The 12,230-nt window shown below is 41.7% G+C and overlaps 2 non-coding genes across 2 annotated transcripts; both read right to left on the reverse strand.

Annotated features, from left to right (window-relative positions):
• Window positions 1–8,166: 8,166 nt before the first annotated feature.
• On the reverse strand, window positions 8,167–8,241 carry Trnas-uga (transfer RNA serine (anticodon UGA)). Its single transcript has one exon. It is a non-coding gene; the product is annotated as a tRNA-Ser (tRNA).
• An 825-nt stretch (window positions 8,242–9,066) lies between these two features.
• Window positions 9,067–9,141, reverse strand: Trnas-uga (transfer RNA serine (anticodon UGA)). Its single transcript has one exon. It is a non-coding gene; the product is annotated as a tRNA-Ser (tRNA).
• Between the last annotated feature and the right edge of the window lie 3,089 nt (window positions 9,142–12,230).

Here is a 12,230-nt window from a genome sequence, read left to right on the forward strand (position 1 = left end):
CTCACAGCAATTGTCCAAAGCGACATCGTCGAGTCTCAATGCATGCACTGGCGGAGAAAAGCTGGTGGTGGTCTGAGACGAAGGTGGCCGGTGCGGCAGTAGAAACCAAAATCACGATTGAAACAAGGAATTACTCATGAACGACAAAAGCTATTGAAGTTCGACACTGTGGCAGTGTGCAGGGTAATCCATTTTAGCATTTGTTCATGATAGTGCTGAAATTACAGCTCCACCAGTGCTCGGTATGAAGCAAGTCTCGGAATGTCCTTTTCGCGACCAACTTCATATTGATGAACCTTCCCCTCCACGACCCAACATCATCTCCACAAATTCTACTGTATGTACAGCTCTTGGTCAACGACGTTTGTCTACTCTCTTTGGTTTGAACGACTCTGTTTCTCATACGTTTCTAGCCACTGCGATAAACTTCGGCTATTTAGGATGTCATGTGTTCCGAAACTTTTCTCTTTGCATGCAAAGAGCTATCGACGCCCTACCTCCTCCTGCGCCATATAATGAACGCATGTCTACTTGCTACGAGTAATACTCCACCTTCAACAACCAGTAATGATTTGTTAACTCCATCTTGGCCATATCACACAATATTGTGTATCCTTTTATAAAGAAGCGCCACCAACTACCATGAGGCAGGCAGTTGTTCCTCATGAATCACATCAGTTTACAAATTGTTGTTGTTGGTCTTCAGTCCTGAGACTGGTTTGATGCAGCTCTCTATGCTACTCTGTCCTGTGCAAGTTTCTTCATCTGCCAGTACCTACTGTAACCTACATCCTTCTGAATCTGCTTAGTGTATTCATCTCTTGGTCTCCCTCTACGATTTTTACCCTCCACGCTGCCCTCCAATGCTAAATTTGTGATCCCTTGATGCCTCAAAACATGTCCTACCAACCGATCCCTTCTTCTAGTCAAGTTGTGAAACAAACTTCTCTTCTCCCCAATCCTATTCAATACCTCCTCATTAGTTACGTGATCTATCCACCTTATCTTCAGCATTCTTCTGTAGCACCACGTTTCGAAAGCTCCTATTCTCTTCTTGTCCAAACTAGTTATCGTCCATGTTTCACTTCCATACATGGCTACACTCCATACAAATACTTTCAGAAACGACTTCCTGATACATAAATCTATATTCGATATTAACAATTTTCTCTTCTTCAGAAACGCTTTCCTTGCCATTGCCAGTCTACATTTTATATCCTCTCTACTTCGACCATCATCAGTTATTTTACTTCCTAAATAGCAAAACTCCTTTACTACTTTAAGTGTCTCATTTCCTAATCTAATTCCCTCAGCATCACCCGATTTAATTTGACTACATTCCATTATCCTCGTTTTGCTTTTGTTGATGTTCATCTTATATCCTCCTTTCAAGACACTGTCCATTCCGTTCGACTGCTCTTCCAAGTCCTTTGCCGTCTCTGACAGAATTACAATGTCATCGGCGTACCTCAAAGTTTTTACTTCTTCTCCATGAATTTTAATACCTACTCCAAATTTTTCTTTTGTTTCCTTTACAGCTTGCTCAATATACAGATTGAATAACATCGGGGAGAGGCTACAACCCTGTCTCACTCCTTTCCCAACCACTGCTTCCCTTTCATGCCCCTCGACTCTTATGACTGCCATCTGGTTTCTGTACAAATTGTAAATAGCCTTTCGCTCCCTGTATTTTACCCCTGCCACCTTTAAAATTTGAAAGAGAGTATTCCAATCAACATTGTCAAAAGCTTTCTCCACGTCTACAAATGCTAGAAACGTAGGTTTGCCTTTCCTTAATCTTTCTTCTAAGATAAATCGTAGGGTCAGTATTGCCTCACGTGTTCCAACATTTCTACGCAATCCAAACTGATCTTCCCCGAGGTGCGCATCTACCAGTTTTTCCATTCGTCTGTAAAGAATTCGCGTTAGTATTTAGCAGCTGTGACTTATTAAACTGATAGTTCGGTAATTTTCATACCTTTCAGCACCTGCTTTCTTTGCGATTGGAATTACTATATTCTTCTTGAAGTCTGAGGGTATTTCACCTGTCTCATACATCTTGCTCGCCAACTGGTAGAGTTTTGTCACGACTGGCTCTCCCAAGGCCATTAGTAGTTCCAATGGAATGTTGTCTACTCCCGGGGCCTTTTTTCGACTCAGGTCTTTCAGTGCTCTGTCAAACTCTTCACGCAGTATCTTATCTCCCATTTTGTAATGATCTATGTCCTCTTCCATTTCCATAATATTGTCCTCAAGTACATCGCCCTTGTATAAACCTTCTATATACTCCTTCCACCTTTCTGCTTTCCGTTCTTTGCTTAGAAGTGGGTTTCCATATGAGCTTTTGATATTCATACAAGTGGTTCTCTTCTCTCCAAAGGTCTCTTTAATTTTCCTGTAGGCAATATCTGTCTTACCCCTAGTGAGATAAGCTTCTACATGCTTACATTTGTCCTCTAGCCATCCCTGCTTAGCCACTTTGTACTTCCTGTCGATCTCATTTTTGAGACGTTTGTATTCCTTTTTGCCTGCTTCATTTACTGCATTTTTATATTTTCTCCTTTCATCAATTAAGTTCAATATTTCTTCTGTTACCCAAGGATTTGTACTAGCCTTCGTCTTTTTACCTACTTGATCCTCTGCTGGCTTCACTACTTCATCCCTCAGAGCTACCCATTCATCTTCTATTGTATTTCTTTCCCCCATTCCTGTCAATTGTTCCCTTATGCTCTCCCTGAAACTCTCTACAACCTCTGGTTCTTTCACTTAATCCAGGTCGCATCTCCTTAAATTCCCACCTTTTTGCAGTTTCTTCAGTTTTACTCTACAGTTGATAACCAATAGATTGTGGTCAGAGTCCACATCTGCGCCTGGAAATATCCTACAATTTAAAACCTGATTCCTAAATCTCTGTCTTACCATTATATAATCTATCTGATACCTTTTAGTATCTCCAAGATTCTTCCATGTATACAACTACGCCAAGTGTACAAATACGCCATCAAATCAAAAGTATCACGACACTCCCATCTAATGCACAATTGACCGCTAGAGGTCGAAAGAGGTCGAACTGCTGCTAAAAAAGGAGCCGGGACACCATTGTGTGGCCGGCTGCTGTGGCCGAGCGGTTCTAGGCGCTTCAGTTTGGAACCGCGCAGGTGCTATGGTCGCAGGTTCGAATCCTGCCTCGGGCATGGGTGTGTGTGATTTCCTTAGCTTAGTTATGTTGAAGTAGTTCTCAGTCTAGGGGACTGATGACCTCAGATGTTAAGTCCTATAGTGCTTAGAGCCATTTGAACCATTTTTGAAGCATTGTGTCGTCACTGGAGAAGCAGTAGCAACAGAATCGGTAGACCAGGAGAGCTCAATGACTTCGAATGAGGACTGATAATCGGATGTCACCTGAGTGGCAGATTATCACGGAAATTTCAGCTTTGCTAAAGCTGTTCCAGTAGACTGATGGTGCTGTGATTGTGGAGTGGAAACGCCAATGAACAATCACACTAAAAGACCAGGCAGGTTTCACATGCTAAAGGACAGTGGCCGTCGAGCATAGCGGAGCGTGCTTGTAAAAAATCGAACTACTACTAGCACTTTAGCTAGCATATTAACTGTAAGTAGGTAGTTAAAAAAATGAAGTCTAACGGTCGAGGAACTCTTCATAAGCCACACATTTCTGTGGCTGACGTAGAGGGACGCCTGAGGTGTTGCAAACACTGACACCATTGACAGATGATGACTGGAAAACGGCGCCTGAGGTGTTGCTAATAGCGACGCCACTGACAGATGATGACTGGAAACGGGTGCTTTGAAGTGATGGTTCAAATGGCTCTGAGCACTTTGGGACTTAACTTCTGAGGTCATCAGTGCCCTAGAACTTAGAACCACTTAAACCTAACTAATCTAAGGACATCACACACATCCATGCCCGAGGCAGGAATCGAACCTGCGACCGTGGCGGCCGCGCGGTTCCAAACTGAAGCGCCCAGAACCGCTCGGCTACTCCGGCCGGCCTTTGAAGTGATGAATCACGTTATATCCTTTGGAAATCAGATGAAAGGGTTTGAGTTTGGTAAATACCTGGGGAGCCGTATCTGTAATCATGTGTAGTGTCAACAGTGAAGTACGGAGAACGTGGTCCGGGCACTTTTCGTTGTCAGGGTGTGGTCCCCTGAAAGCTCAAGAAAACGCTAAATGTGGAAGGATAGAAATACATTTTACAGCACTGTCTGCTATGTACTACAGTTCGGAGACGATGACTGTATCAGCACGACAATCACCCTGTCATTAAGCAACATCTGTGAGACAATAGTCAGCGGACAGTAACTTTTCTGAAATGGACTAGTCTGCCGAGAGACCAGACTTGTACCCGATGAACACCTTTGGGATGAGTTAGACTTTGCTCCAGCTCCCAGTTTCCAGCCGTACTATCTTCCTCAGCTTTGGCCCTTGAGGAATAATGGGATGCCATTCCTCCACAGATATTTGGACACCTCACTGGAAGTGTCTCTTGCATAGTTCAAGTCATCATAAAAGCGAAGGTTACACATACCACTATGGATGTCCACTAATGGGTGTCCGGGTACTTTTCAGAAGATACTGTACGTGTCTCATACAGATGGCTGATTCAAGACCCCATAGCGCCTGAAATACTTTATTTTTTGTTCCTTGTCCCAAAATTCTGAGTTCGGCATCGTCTTATGCCTGCACAATTTTCACCTCAAAGATTACGGGCGATCGTTATAATCAAACACTTTCGTTTGATGAATACTTTAAGTGTAGGGTTGCTTCTGAAACTTATGTCATATGTCGTGCACCTATTTTTATAGACTCTGGTGAAAGAAAAGTAAGCTTATGAGGTCGAAAGGCACTTTTTAACTATCGGAATTAAAAAATGCAGAAGTTTGAAGTCGCATTCATCATTGAGCAAAGTCAATGAACACAATTAAAAGTAAAAGTATAGTGAGAAGAGTGACCCTGGTTTTAAATCAATCCTTTCGGTCGAGTGTATACCCTTTCAGTGTTATGAAAAAGCGAAACAGTGCACTCGTATACTGCCACACCATCTGTGCGTCTACGAACCGACACTAGAAATCACAATTACATATTATGACTAAGGTTACATGTCAGTTTCGTATCAACTGTTGCTGTAGAATACTTCTCTTGTAATCGTAACTGTCTCCAGATCCCCTCTAGGGAACTTTCAGCTACTTGGAAATATAGCTGCACTATTGAGCTACGTGTCAGATAAGAATGGGCAGTTAGTAGCTTGTGGAGATTTCAGTGCAGATATTTTTAAAAGATATGTACAACAAAAATGACCTGGAATCATTATGTGGGTGTTCCAATCTAATTTCAGTGGTTAACTTTCCAACTCGTTTGCAGCAAGATAGTAGGACCCTGACTCATGACATTTTTGTAGATATTGGCCAGATAAAAACAATTAACATACACCCAGTAATTAATAGACTATCTTATCATGATGCACAAGTAGTAGAAATGAGCAACACACCGTACACATTTAAGGCAGGTACATACAAAGCAGTGGGGCTTGTTAATGACAACAGGATACAGTGTTTCTAGAATAACTTTAAACGGGTGGTATGGTATGAGGTATATACTGAAAGAGATTCTAATGTCAAATTCAATTTTATTCATAGTAAATTTGTTTCAATACTTGAAAGTAGCTTTCCTAATAAGTTATACAGAAAATCCATAAAAAAGACAAGTAACCCATGGATAACTAGGGGAATTAAAATCTCACGTAAAGAGGACATATATGTATATAAAGGCCAGAATAAGTGAAGCGCAGACATTACTTGCAAATTACAAAAAATAATTACATATTTTGACGGAAGTCAAAACAAAGCAACAGGACAGATTGTTAATGATGTAGTGCAAAGAATTATTAAGGAGTTATCTGAAAATGGACTCTCCTTAAACTTTGAGAAAACACGCTGTATTCAGTGATGTACAATTAATGGAGTCAAATCGGCAACCAATGGAGGACATGAACAGGAATCAGCAAATAGTGTAGAATGCTCCAAATGTCTGGGTAAACATGTCGATGAAAAATTGAACTGGAAGAAACTTATTACTAAGCTTCTCAAACAATGAAGTTCACTATCTCTCTCTCTCTTCGTATTAATGCTAGTCTTAGAAAAACGACTCGATCTCCTGACATATTTCTCATATTTTCACTCAACAATGTCGTGTGGATTAGTTTTATGAGGTACTTTTTCACTTAGAAGGAAAGTATTGATTGCAAAAAAGCGAAGATTATGAATAATACTTGGTGTTCACCCGCGGTCTTCATGAAATACCTCTTCAAGAAATTGGCTGTTTTAACTGTATCATCACAATACGTACACTCGTCAGCGAAATTCGTCAGAAATAATACATCACAATATGAGAAGAACAGTGATATCCATAGCTACAACAATAGCGGAGAAAATGACCTCTGTTACCTGTTATTAAAGCTGTCAGCGTCTCAGCAAGTAGTTCAGTATTTAGGAACAAAGTTTTTTTTTTGATTTGCACTGTATCATAACATGTGCTGACATGTAGTAAAGCAAGATTATAATATAAAGAAAAATCATTTTTTCTGGACAACTTCTATGTCATGGACGAATTTCCGTTTAAAAGTTGGTAGCCTGTTAAAAAAAAGCTAATTTTAAGTGCAGTGGCATGACAAGCTATAACGTAATGTCTTCACGAATGTTAACACTAATCATGTATTCCTGTTAAAACAGCCTTGTTCCATTTCATTTGATAAAAGAGTCGTTCAGATTATCTACGGAACTAACTGACAAACTAACTAACTCAAGCGAATTCAGCGATTCGGGAATTCCGCATTAACCACATAGGATGGTCTAGTTGTCATGCAAATGTTATATTCTGGATCAATATTGTAGCTCTGTGCTTCACAAGGCTGTTATTAACATTGGTCGGAGGCTGTCAAGCGCCTGTCTCTCTCTACACAGTTCCAGTGTACAGTCGCTGCAACCGTTGCTCTGTTTCTCTTGCAGATAATAGTAGTTTGTGACGTTCTTGGCCTTTAAGCCCACACCACGCTATTACACTAAAACGCTTCTTTATGCATACATTCTGCTTTATACTTTACACCGAATGTTGTTGTTGTTGTTATGGTCTTCAGCCTGAAGACTGATTTGATGCAGCTGTCCATGCTACTCTATCCTGTCAGGAAAGGTTTTTCAGCACTTTAGTCTATATTGGACGTTAAAAAATTTCTCTTCTTCATAAACGTGTTTCTTTCCATTGCCAGAATGCATTTTATATTAATAAAAAAACTCACAAACATTACATAGAAGTGAATGTTATGTGAAATAGAAGAGAGACGAAGTGCTAAGCTGAATTCGGTAGTTTAAGTGTGTGTGTTGTGAGCCACAAATCTGTTGATCGCAAGTGTTTCCAACAAATTCAGCTTTCTTCCTTTCTATGCTAAGTAAAAACTGGGTGTGGTAGCTCTGATATTTACACTGTATCTGCTGAGGAAATATATACTCAAACTTTTGCAATAATTATCGACACTCATGTTTATTCAGTTGAATAATGGCATAAGTAACCAATAGGAAATATTTATTACAGTGTATAATTCTGAGTACGCCACTGTTATCTAAAAGTTTAAGTTACTGTTTTGTATTTAAAATCTGACCAGTCAGAAGAAACTCACTACATTTTATAATAAATTTGTTTGAAAAACGTCTATGGGCAATCAAACAGATGAGGGACGATGCACCTTTAAGATTAAAAACACAGGTTTGTGTGTTATTGAGAACAAGAAGGTATTACAGGGTCTTTTAAAGTTTAATGAAAAACTTTTCTTGTTTTACATACCAGCAGAAACGAAGGAATCCAGCAAAATATGTTTCAATTATCATTCGCTTTTTCCTTCCTTGAAAGGACCCACAAAGTATTGGCAAGTTAAAAGTCGAAATCATTCTTACTGCTTGTGACTTGCATGCTAATCTGTATGAGAGAGTCATTAAAGCCTTTCCCATCCTATTCATCTATTTATTTTTGTATTTTTTTCCTGAAGTTTTCAGTTTATTTTTAACTGATAAATATCCTACTTTTTTAGAATGAGATTTTCACTCTGCAGCGGAGTGTGCGCTGATATGAAACTTCCTGGCAGATTAAAACTGTGTGCCCGACCGAGACTCGAACTCGGGACCTTTGCCTTTCACGGGCAAGTGCTCTACCAACTGAGCTACCGAAGCACGACTCACGACCGGTACTCACAGCTTTACTTCTGCCAGTATCCGTCTCCTACCTTCCAGACTTTAGAGAAGCTCTTCTGCGAAACATGCAGAACTAGCACTCCTGAAAGAAAGGATACTGTGGAGACATGGCTTAGCCACAGCCTGGGGGATGTTTCCAGAATGAGATTTTCACTCTGCAGCGGAGTGTGCGCTGATATGAAACTTCCTGGCAGATTAAAACTGTGTGCCTGACCGAGACTCGAACTCGGGACCTTTGCCTTTCGCGGGCAAGTGCTCTACCAACTGAGCTACCGAAGCACGACTCACGACCGGTACTCACAGCTTTACTTCTGCCAGTATCTGTCTCCTACCTTCCAGACTTTACAGAAGCTCTTCTGCGAAACATGCAGAACTAGCACTCCTGAAAGAAAGGATACTGTGGAGACATGGCTTAGCCACAGCCTGGGGGATGTTTCCAGAATGAGATTTTCACTCTGCAGCGGAGTGTGCGCTGATATGAAACTTCCTGGCAGATTAAAACTGTGTGCCTGACCGAGACTCGAACTCGGGACCTTTGCCTTTCGCGGGCAAGTGCTCTACCAACTGAGCTACCGAAACACGACTCACCTCCGGCACTCACAGCTTTACTTCTGCCAGTATCCGTCTCCTACCTTCCAGACTTTACAGAAGCTCTTCTGCGAAACATGCAGAACTAGCACTCCTGAAAGAAAGGATACTGTGGAGACATGGCTTAGCCACAGCCTGGGGGATGTTTCCAGAATGAGATTTTCACTCTGCAGCGGAGTGTGCGCTGATATGAAACTTCCTGGCAGATTAAAACTGTGTGCCCGACCGAGACTCGAACTCGGGACCTTTGCCTTTCACGGGCAAGTGCTCTACCAACTGAGCTACCGAAGCACGACTCACGACCGGTACTCACAGCTTTACTTCTGCCAGTATCCGTCTCCTACCTTCCAGACTTTACAGAAGCTCTTCTGCGAAACATGCAGAACTAGCACTCCTGAAAGAAAGGATACTGTGGAGACATGGCTTAGCCACAGCCTGGGGGATGTTTCCAGAATGAGATTTTCACTCTGCAGCGGAGTGTGCGCTGATATGAAACTTCCTGGCAGATTAAAACTGTGTGCCTGACTGAGACTCGAACTCGGGACCTTTGCCTTTCGCGGGCAAGTGCTCTACCAACTGAGCTACCGAAACACAACATCCCCCAGGCTGTGGCTAAGCCATGTCTCCACAGTATCCTTTCTTTCATGAGTGCTAGTTCTGCATTATCATGCTAAAGCAAAAAGCAGTGCACATTCTGTAAAATTTGTTTGTACCCTTCCGGTTTTAGCGTCGCCATAAGCACAGTGAGGAGACCACAACCCAACAACGACAAACACCCCCATACCACAACACTACCACCTCCGTAATTGACTGCTAGCACTACACATGTTGGTAGGTAAGGTTCTCCAGGCATTCGTCCAACCCAAACTCTTTCATCGGATTGCCACAGAAAACAGACCCCCCCCCCCCCCCATGAACCATGGGCCTTGGCGTTGGTGGGGAGGCTTGCGTGCCTCAACGATACAGATAGCCTTACAGTAGGTGCAACCACAACGGAGGGGTATATGTTGAGAGGCCAGACAAACGTATGGTTCCTGAAGAGGGGCAGCAGCCTTTTCAGTAGTTGCAGGGCCAACAGTCTGGAAGATTGACTGATCTGGCCTTGAAGCAATAAACAAAACGGCCTTGCTGTGCTGGTACTGCGAATGGCTGAAAGCAAGGGGAAACTACAGCCGTAATTTTTCCCGAGGGCAGGCAGCTTTACTGTATGGTTAAATGATGATGGCGTCCTCTTGGGTAAAATATTCCGGAGGTAAAATAGTCCCCCATTCGGATCTCCGGGCGGGGACTACTCAAGAGGACGTCGTTATCAGGAGAAAGAAAATTGGCGTTCTACAGATCGGAGCTTGGAATGTCAGATCCCTTAATCGGGCAGGTAGGTTAGAAAATTTAAAAAGGGAAATGGATAGGTTAAAGTTAATATAGTGGGAATTAGTGAAGTTCGGAGGCAGGAGGAACAAGGCTTTTGGTCAGGTGAATACAGTGTTATAAATACAAAATCAAATAGGGGTAATGCTGGAGTAGGTTTAATAATGAATAAGAAAATAGGAGTACGGGTAAGCTACTACAAACAGCATAGTGAACGCATTATTGTGGTCAAGATAGACTCGAAGCCCACGCCTACTACAGTAGTACAAGTTTATATGCCAACTAGCTCTGCAGATGACGAAGAAATTGTAGAAATGTATGATGAGATAAAAGAAATTATTCAGGTAGTGAAGGGAGACGAAAATTTGATGGTCATGGATGACTGGAATTCGAGCGTAGGAAAAGGGAGAGAAGGAAACATAGTAGGTGAATATGGACTGGGGGTAAGAAGTGAAAGAGGAAGCCGTCTGGTAGAATTTTGCACAGAGCATAACTTAATCATAGCTAACACTTGGTTCAAGAATCATGAAAGCAGGTTGTATACATTGAAGAATCCTGGAGACACTATAACGTTTCAGATAGATTATACAATGGTAAGACAGAGATTTAGGAACCAGGTTTTAAATTGTAAGACATTTCCAGGGGCAGATGTCGACTCGGCCACAATCTATTGGTTATGGACTGTAGATTAAAACTGAAGAAACTGCAAAAAGGTGGGAATTTAAGGAGATGCGACCTGGATAAAGTGAAAGAACCAGAAGTTGTAGAGAGTTTCAGGGAGAGCATAAGGGAACAATTGACCGGAATGGGGGAAAGAAATACAATAGAAGATGAATGGGTAGCTCTGAGGGATGAAGTAGTGAAGGCAGCAGAGGATCAAGTAGGTAAAAAGACGAGGGCTAGTAGAAATCCTTGGGTAATAGAAGAAATATTGAATTTAATTGATGAAAGGAGAAAATATAAAAATGCAGTAAATGAAGCAGGAAAAAAGGAATACAAACGTCTCAAACATGAGATCAACAGGAAGTGCAAAATGGCTAAACAGGGATGGTTAGGGGACAAATGTAAGCATTTAGAGTCTTATCTCACTAGGGGTAAGATAGATATTATATTGCCTACAGGAAAATTAAAGAGACCTTTGGAGAAAAGAGAGCCACTTGTATGAATATCAAGAGCTCAGATGGAAACCCACTTCTAAGCAATGAAGGGAAAGCAGAAAGGTGGAAGGAGTATATAGAGAGTCTATACAAGGGCGATGTACTTGAGGACAATATTATGGAAATGGAAGGGAATGTAGATGAAGATGAAATGGGAGATACGATACTGCGTGAAGAGTTTGACAGAGCAGTGAAAGACCTGAGTCGAAACAAGGCCCCGGGAGTAGACAACATTCCATTAGAACTATTGACGGCCTTGGGAGAGCCAATCCTGAGAAAACTCTACCATCTGATGAGCAAGATGTATGAGACAGGCAAAATACTCTCAGACTTCAAGAAGAATGTAGTAATTCCAATCCCAAAAAAGCGGGTGTTGACAGATGTGAAAATTACCGAACTATCTGTTTAATAAGTCACAGCTGCAAAACACTAACGCGATTTCTTTACAGACGAATGGAAAAACTTGTAGAAGCCGACCACGGGGAAGATCAGTTTGGATTCCGTAGAAATGTTGGAACACGTGAGGCAATACTGACCCTACGACTTATCTTAGAAGAAAGATTAAGGAAAGGCAAACCTACGTTTCTAGCATTTGTAGACTTAGAGAAAGCTTTTGACAATGTTGACTGGAATACTCTCTTTCAAATTTTAAAGGTGGCAGGGGTAAAATACAGCGAGCGAAAGGCTATTTACAATTTGTACAGAAACCAGATGGCGGTTATAAGAGTCGAGGGCATGAAAGGGAAGCAGTGGTTGGGAAGGGAGTGAGACAAGTGTTGTAGTCTCTCCCAGATGTTATTCAATCTGTATACTGAGCAAGCAGTAAACGAAACAAAAGAAAAATTTGGAGAAGGTA

Source organism: Schistocerca gregaria, chromosome 2 (assembly GCF_023897955.1).
Source record: "Schistocerca gregaria isolate iqSchGreg1 chromosome 2, iqSchGreg1.2, whole genome shotgun sequence".
In the NCBI taxonomy this organism is placed as follows: domain Eukaryota; kingdom Metazoa; phylum Arthropoda; class Insecta; order Orthoptera; family Acrididae; genus Schistocerca; species Schistocerca gregaria.